The sequence below is a fragment of the Camarhynchus parvulus genome, chromosome 6, assembly GCF_901933205.1.
Source record: "Camarhynchus parvulus chromosome 6, STF_HiC, whole genome shotgun sequence".
In the NCBI taxonomy this organism is placed as follows: Eukaryota; Metazoa; Chordata; class Aves; order Passeriformes; family Thraupidae; genus Camarhynchus; species Camarhynchus parvulus.
In genome coordinates this window covers 19,493,267-19,501,973 of record NC_044576.1, presented here as the reverse complement: position 1 = coordinate 19,501,973, position 8,707 = coordinate 19,493,267, and the positions used below count along the sequence as shown (strand labels likewise).

Here is an 8,707-nt window from a genome sequence, read left to right as displayed (position 1 = left end):
CCTCCGCCGCGGGCGGGCGGCGCGGGGCAGCGGGGCGCGGGGGAGGGCGAGCCGGCGCGGGAGGGGAGGGGAAAGCCGCACATCATGTTTAGGGGCGAGGGGAGTCTCCCTGCCCGGGAACCCGGTCAGCGGCCCCGGCTGCCGCGGTCTCCGCCTCTGGGAAGGTAGGACTGTGCCGCAGGGGCTCCGAGGGGCCTGAGTGCGCCCCTCTCCCCGGCCCGGGTCGCCCGCGCACCATCCCCGGCGCTCTCGGGCAGGGCAGTCCCTGTTGTGGGGGCACGGGCTCAGACCCCGCTGCGGGTGCCGGGGCTCGGTGGAAAGGGTGCCTCGGGAGGGATCGGGGAGGCGGGGGTCGTTGTTCGGGAGGGGACCTGTCGCGGAGAAGGGGACGCTCCGGGCGGGAGGCCCCGGGAGGCGCTCTGCGGAGGGCAGCAGCTGCCAGGCTTGCCCGGGCGCTGCGCGCTGCCCTCGGCGCGGCACGGACCGCGATCGTGACCGCGGCACGGCGATCTGTAACACTGATTGCTGCCTGTGCCAGCGGCGTCTCTTCTTTTCAGTCGCATCTCGCAGTTAGAAGAACGAAAGGCAGTATGTGACTCAGTTTCCCTGTGAGGACTGGCGGCAACTGGGCGATAAGAGTTTGGGAGCCTGTGGGTTGCATAATAAAAAGGAGCTTTATAAGCCAGAAGTATTTGCTGATAAAGTAGCTGGGAAGCACCAATCTTCGGCATTAAGTCATCAGATAGTCTCCCATCAAACACAACCTGAACTGCTGAGATCTGAAATGCTGTAGTCCATCACAAGGTACTTTCTTCTGGACTGTGTTTCCAGTTGTGTTATTGATTCCTGGATAGTTAAACCACAGACACACTTAATACAGGGAAATATTAAAAATTTAAATACTGCTGCTACCCTTGTAATATGCAAGTTGTAAAATATAAGTTGTAGGTGTTGCTTTTCTGCAATAAGACAATCATACACCATAGCTGACAGCGTATCTCCTTACCTTGGCTAGTAGATCTCTGTTTTCAGATTTTTTTTTCTCCTAACCTAGTGTTTGCATTACTTGTTATGTCATTATTGGTGTGAAGGGATGCAAAGATGATGCTAAAGTGTCCCATGGAAAGGAACTGAGTGGCACTGTGCATATTTGAGTGCATGCAGTATTCTGCTGAAGTCCTACTGAATGTGGCCCATTTCCTCTAAAGGGCAGAGACTCTGTTGCAAGAATGGAATTATCCTAATTAATAATTTAAATATATCAAAATAAATAATGTATACCCTCAAAGCTGTAATAGCAAGCATCTTTTTGTTGTTCCTGTCTTATGGAAATGACAGACTGCTTTAGTGTGAATGAATCCTGACATGATTCTGGAAACTGGGCCAACATATCATTGATTATGCACTTTGAAGAAGAGTGGGAAAGGTAGAGGAAAGATTTACAGTACTTGAATCTCTTGGCATTGTGCTGTGGCCACAAAGCCTGCATATAGAAAAAATACAGTTTCTGGGACAGGAAAATTATCTGCAGTGAGTCCATCTGTAGCAGCTGCTGTAGATGCTGGAGTTATGTTATAAACAGCTTTTCTGAGAATAGCAGCTAGATAATTTCATCTTGCTATGCTATGCTTTTCTGATTTCTAACTGTGTTGCTTCAGAACATCACCTGACTGCATTTTATATGTGGGGTACAGTAAGCTACAGCTGGGGAATGGGTTCAAATGGCCTCCTAAATAAACTGGAATTTCAAACTGAATGTGCCCTTAGCGTTGGTATATGCATTATACTTTGCTCCAGTGGGAGTATCTCCGTAGTTTAATTCTAGCAGCAGTATGTTTTGACACCAAAAAGGCACTTCTCTTATGAGTCCCACGGGATTGGAAGATACAGGAAAAAAAAAACAGACGAGATGGGCATAACTCTTTACAGGGCAGGAGGTTTTAAGTGGGATTTTGATGACTGTACAGTCAAACCTTAGGAGCATAGCTTTCCTTTACAAGTAAGTCAAGCTACCATTGAAGAGAGCATTCTTCTTGAACTGGCTCTAATGCTCATCTGACCACTCCTGCTGGACTGCAGAATTTAATTTTCTGCCACACTGGCTCCTGTGACTGTCATGATGTGGTGTCTGGATGAGTAACCCTGGTGAAGCAAAAAAATGTTAGGGATGGGACAGGAGGGAAGTGGGAAGTGAGTCGCACCTTTCTTAGATCAGGTCAGCAGTAATGTGAAACAATAGTCTTAAATTACAGTAGTCCTGAACTTTGTGGTCCACAAAGGAGAAAACATCATTGTAGCTTTAACTTTAGTTCTGCCCTAAATCTAGAATGGTCTAAATAAAGTATGAGACCTGATGTATCCAAAAAGTTTAAGTCAGACATGGTACATATATGATAGAGATGCAGAATTCAAAGTATACCTGACACATACTTATTGAGCTGTTCATAAGAGGTTCTAGTGTAGGAGATTTCGCAGCTTAATACCTTAATCTAGTAACCTCTTAGGTATAAGAGGTTTTTCCTACTATCTAAGAAAAAATCTTGTTTGTTGCTACTTTGAGTTAATTTCTTAATGCCCTGAAGACATATATCCCCACAGTTTTCCCTTTTTGCAGCCTGAGAAGGTCCTTCAACCTTCAACTTACAGGTTACATATTGGAGAACTCTTACATTTTATTGCTCTTTTTCAGACTCAGTTTTCTCTATGTATTTTTAAGAAATACAAAGTGTAGATGTTTACTCCTTAACAGTATTTAGCCAGGAAGAAACACATCAGCCTTCCTGCAGAAGATGATTGCCTCCTAAGATCATCTGGTAAGGTTGTTTCAACTCAACAGCCTCTGATCTGTTGAATCAAAATTAGTTTGGTTAGCCAATTAAAAAATTGTTCCAATTTTTAATGAAGCAAATCAGAAGGCTTTGCCAGCAGGCTCGAAGAGGCAGCTACCACTGGTATGGAGAGCAAGGGCAGGGCAGTCACTGACAACTACATCCAGTGTGAGCTGTTGCCACGGACCACGTTTGAGTTTGATTATGAGACAATAATGAGGAACCATCACGAATGCTAGTAAAACTGATATTTGTCCTGTTCAATCTTTCCTCTTTCTCCATTAAGTTAGTTCTTCTGTTGACAAATGAAGAAATTACTTTCTAATGCTATTTGATATTGGCACCTTCCTATCTCCTACATGTCTATGAAGTTGCCAAGTCATTTTTTTGGTGTCTTTTGTACGAACAGTACTTTGGCATCTGTCATGTTCCTGATTTTTATCCCCTCCTATTTGAAACCCTCTAGTAATTTGTAGAAAAGCAAGTAAAGCTAAAAATGGACATTCACATATGCCAGTAACATCACATTCAGTAACTGTAGCTCTTTTTCATTTAGCTGTACCCATGTACAATTTCAGGGATGTGCTGTGCCTCCCAACAAGTCCTGAGGAAGGTATACACTACACTCAGGCAGCTCATTCCCAAGCTTAGGACTTCCTGACAGTCAAGGAAAACCAGTGGCGCTGTACACAAGAGGCAGTGCCTCAGGCTCACCAGTTCCCATCACAGGTACTGGTAACTCCAAGCTAGTCATTAATGATATTCTGTAATCATCTAGAGGCTATGTGATGATAGCAGGCTGTGCATACCTGGTTTGTCAAATTCAATAAATGGTGTGTTCCACTTTTTTTTCTCATACACAGAATATTAAACAGGAATCTTAACTAGCCACTAGATGTCAATGTTGCTGCGCTAAAAGGCAAATGCAGTTTTATTTGTTTGGCTGATAAAGTAATTTCATCAAGAAAAGAACTTCTGGATTTAAAGATATTTCCAGTATAGGGTCAGTTACAAAAGATAATCATGGACAAGCCCATGCTATGTCCGTTATTTGAAGAGAAGCTCTGCAGTTTTATGATATTTTGAAGTTGCAATTAGCTTTTCAGTGCATAACCATTGTTAGAAAAGTGCCTTTGAAAAAATAGTTTCTGATTGACCATCAGTTTCCTTCTTTGTTCTAAAATCCCAGACCTTTGTATAAGTAGCCACAATCATTGTATTGAATTTCACTTGTTAATAAGATAAAATAGAGAGAATAGAATAGAATAGAATAGAATAGAATAGAATAGAATAGAATAGAATAGAATAGAATAGAATAGAATGTATATCTAATCCTATTATAAGAGTTATTGAATTTCCTAAATTCCAGATATCCGTGGACATTTTCCTATTAATTATTTCTGTTTAACACCATTGGATATCAATGTCAGATACATTGTATGGAGACAGAATTTCTAGAACACCAAGACTTCCAATATGATAGGCAATTTGAAATTTTGAAAATGTGTATATCTAAAGGCAGATCTGACAGATGATGGCATTTTAGAAGGATATACAAGGTAGAATTTGACCCATGGACCTTTGTTATTCCTGGCTCCTCTCCCTGTAGAGTGAACAAATCACTGCCAGTCTCCACAACTACTTACTGCCTGGTGCACTGAAGGTGCTGGTTCTATTGTCTTTCTACAGAGCATTTATTTTGAGACCAAAGTTTGGAAATTGGTTTCATAAATAGTTATGGAAAGCTGAAGAAGACAACAGTGCACATCTTGAATTCAGATTAAGCTTGTTCTGCTGTTAGGATAAAAACAAATATCAAAGGCTCTTATTAAAAATATAGTTGGAACCTCCTGTTGATCTGAAAATCTCCCAAGAAGTCAAAGATGTGGAAATTGCACCCTTATTCTCAGCTGATTAACTTGGTAAACAGAATCACTGTTTAGGCCACAATGTTAGAAAATACAGCCTAAATAACCTGATTTATTCCCTTAGCTCCATCTCTTATGGTGCATATAAGGCCTCTCAACTTCATACACAATTCACAAGATTTTTTTTATTGCTGTTGATAGAAGAGCAGCCTTAGTCTTCATTATCATGGACTGAAGTAGTTCAAGTCCTGCTCCACAGTTTATTTGATGGTAGCATTACTTCCACTCTTAACATGCCAGAGAATCACAGATATAGTATGGAGGAGCTATAACTGTTTTAATTCCTAATATCTATTTATTTTTCTTGCCTATGACTACAGAGTTATGTAAGAATCTTATAATAATAATATCTTGAAAACCAGATTGCTTCATTAATTCATTTTATTGTAGTTAAAGGAACACTCAAAGCATCAGTCTTGTTCCTAAAACTTCTGTATACTTCAAAAAAACTTCATTAAAGTTTTCTGCAAGGCCTTATTAAGATGTATAGTGTAAATAATAGCAGTATGATCATGTAAAGACTAACTTACTCAGTTATGGAAATAATAAATCAGACTTTGATAAAAAAATAATTCTTAGAATCAACTCCCCATATTATTTTTAAAGTTTGGGCTTATTTTTGCAAAATGTACAGAATTTTACTAAATAAATCTCCTAGAGATAGATTATGTAGACATCTGTCTAGTACCTTTAATCGTCACTGCTAGTTCCGCATTTGTTTTGTGGCAGGTGAGTTTTGTCTCCAGAGCTTAGTCTGGCAACTCTGCTCAGAACAAAGCTCAGTACAAAATTACACATGCATGTAGGCATGCATAAACTTGAGCAGTGACTTCAGTCTATCAGGAATTTAATTTAAAAGTAATTATCAGTATGTACAAAATACTACTTCTTCGTTTTATCAACCTGCACTTAAGTAAGTGAAGTACAGAAACTAACTCCTCTACCATGTTCCAGTTTTCATTTGAGGAGATTTTAGAAGTTCATTATGCTTAAATTCCCTGAAGTATGAACTATTTCCTAAGAGAGCAAAGAATGCCTAATCTTACTTTTATGGCTAGATCTGCTTTGGTGGAAAGTGACTGATGGCATCCAATTACATAAATACAAGAGAAAGGCAAATTTGTTTTTCCAGTTTGATATCAGAGTTATTATATAAGATGAAAAAATCATAGAAAATAATAAGCAAGAGAAGGAAAATCTAGTAATGTGGAAATAAATAAGACAACTGACAAGCAATATACTTATTTTCTTTAAATTACATTGTTTCCCACTGGATTTTTTGGAAGGGGAAAAAAAGAATACATGAGCAAAGTTACAGTCCATTGCATTTTTAAACCATAGTGGAAAAGATATGTATTCCCTCTTTTCCCAAGGTGCATTTTTGTGCATAATGTCTACCATAATATTCACTTATAAGAATTGAGGAAAGGTACAAATCATTGACAGGGAATGTTTGGAATCTGAAGTCTTCTGTATAAAAAGGTGACAGACAAGTCACTGTCATCTGAATCATGCAAGCAGTTAAGCACTGCTTGTGAACCCAGCATTCTATGTAACCTGGAAAAGAAAGGTTCTGAGTCTGAGATGTGATGTTAATAAGAGATGTACAGTCTCATTCCTGCTAACATGTTCCAAAAACACCTGGTTTTTAGAGATGTGTTTCATCTTTACTTAGAAGTTGAGCTCTTTAGAATCCAGAAGGCCAGTTGTGAAAACTGTACTGTGGAGCTGCTCAGATGAGTTCATCACAGTGTTTTCCACTAGTTGTCCTTAAGCAGCAAAAATAAATCAGAGATTATTTGCTATATACAGTGCTGCAGGCAGTTGTTTGGAATCTCACAGTCAGATTTTAAAAAAACTAAAGTATTAGAGCATAATATAATGTAATGATGACAGAATTGGCCATCACTTTATCCTACTATTTCAGTGGGATTACATAGTAAAGCAGTACAGTAGCTGCATGTAGAGGCTGCTAGTACCAGGTTGAGGTGATCAGTACCTGATCCTTCAGTGAAAACTGAAGGATACAGGGATATAAAAATGCTGCTCTGAGCACTGAAGTAGGATGAATCATTTAAAAATTCCTATTTCACAGCTTTTGATGAACGTGCTTATAGAGTACTGCTGTGAGACCTCATTTAATTAATAATACCATGAGCCATTCTGCTAGAACTGAGCTTTTATTAGTAAAAGTATACTACTAATCACCAGGATTTGGAAATAATAGGGATTATATTTCAAATTAAATACAATTTTATGTTATTTAATCACCAATATCATTAAGACATTAAGTACTGAAATACTATCAACCTTTCTATTGAAGTGTTTCCAGGACACTATTCATTTCGTGGCACCTAAGTGGAATGGGAAAGATAACAATCCTAAATGGCAACCATTAGTCTAACTTGGTTACAAATATCAAGTTATGATATTTATAGTCAGCAACACTGAGCTGTGCAATATCCACAACTCTAGAAGTAAAAATGTCAGACTCAAAAAACACAGAGGAAAGTTATCTATTTCAAGTAAAAAGAAATATTGCAGCTTGTACCCTGTGGGAGATCCTGCTACTTGCTGAAACCACATTCAATTTGCAAGTGTAAGTCAAAATGTTAACAGTTACATATCTAGATGACTGCCTTTCTTGAATGGAAACAAAACCACATGGAAGATAGGGGTCAGGATGTGAAGTGAGATCTGAGTGAAAAACAATTCCTTTAGCATTTCATAAAACATTCTGTCAAGTTTGCATTACACTGTCCTTAAATATTCCGCTCATAAAAGATTGATTCTGTTATTTAGATTTATATTAGGATCTGTTTTGTTTTTATCAATCTTGGTTTAGTAAATCCATGCCACTCTTTCCCTGTAAAACTTTTATTTGAACTCAGCCTTAACAGAGTATTTGGCAGGTTTCTGCCATAATATGAGTCTGTTAATGAAAGGAAAATACTATTCTGACTACCTCATTTATCTTAGATATGGTCATAATCCAGCCACAAATATTAAGAACTAGAAAAAGTAAGAAGACTTTTGAAGCATTTTGACATTTTCTTACTTGAAGACATCAATACCTGCAGAAAAATATGCCCATACAACAGAATACTAGATTATTCTCCCAGTTAAAAAGAAGCTAGTATATGAATATTAGCTTGATTAATATATGAAGGTACTGTTGTACTGTGATCTAACAGTACAGTATGAAAAACAAAGCCTTAAACTTATGATGACATTCATGATTTGTATTGATTTGCAGTTCATTCCAGCCTTAAAAACAACACAAATACCCCACCCTTGGAGCCTAAGAATCTTTATGAAAGGGCGTCACAGCCCTGGTCACAGATGCCCATTGCATGCATCCCCACAGATCCTCAGCAAGGAGGGATTTAGCTGCCTTTGGAACATCACCCATTCTGAATCTATAGCAACCCTTCTCTAATATGCAAAGCTATTTTTAGCATCAGGGCAGCCTTGAAAGCAGCAGGTAAAGCATGAAAAGAATGAATAAGTGGTTGTGGTGCTCGCCTGTGAATAGAAGCTATATATAGCTCCTGAGAGAGATCTTAATATATATGTATGTGTATATATATATATATATATATATATATATATATATATATATAATGTGCATATGAAGGGATATCTGCCTCCCTGAGGGGGAAGCAGGAGTGTCAGAAACATAGAGTAGGTTATGAACAAATTATTACTATTTGTGACCTGAGCTGTTATCTAAAGTCATTATTTCCAATTGTTCTGTTTAAGAAAATAAAATGTTAATGGAATTGGGTATCTTTGATCCAGTCTTTATTTGCAATGAATGTATAGCCTTCATTTCCCTGAGTGAAGAGAAAATTGAACAGCAGGAGACTATTTGCAGTTCCAAGCTCTTTTCAGCCATTACTTGCTCCAAGAAATTCTCTAGCGAATTTCTCAGGTCTCCCTTTCCATGCC

At 38.7% G+C, this 8,707-nt stretch overlaps 1 protein-coding gene across 2 annotated transcripts in view; it reads left to right on the top strand.

Moving 5' to 3' along the window:
• Nucleotides 1-62: 62 nt before the first annotated feature.
• The window catches only part of LGI1 (leucine rich glioma inactivated 1), a 28,711-nt gene continuing 20,066 nt past the window's right edge, over nucleotides 63-8,707 (top strand). Inside the window, exon 1 of one of the 2 annotated variants that reach the window (XM_030951048.1) lies at nucleotides 63-164. The gene's annotated coding sequence lies outside the window, so the exon portion shown is untranslated. Of the gene's footprint in view, nucleotides 805-8,707 lie in introns of both variants that reach the window. The other variant, XM_030951046.1, reaches the window with a different exon arrangement.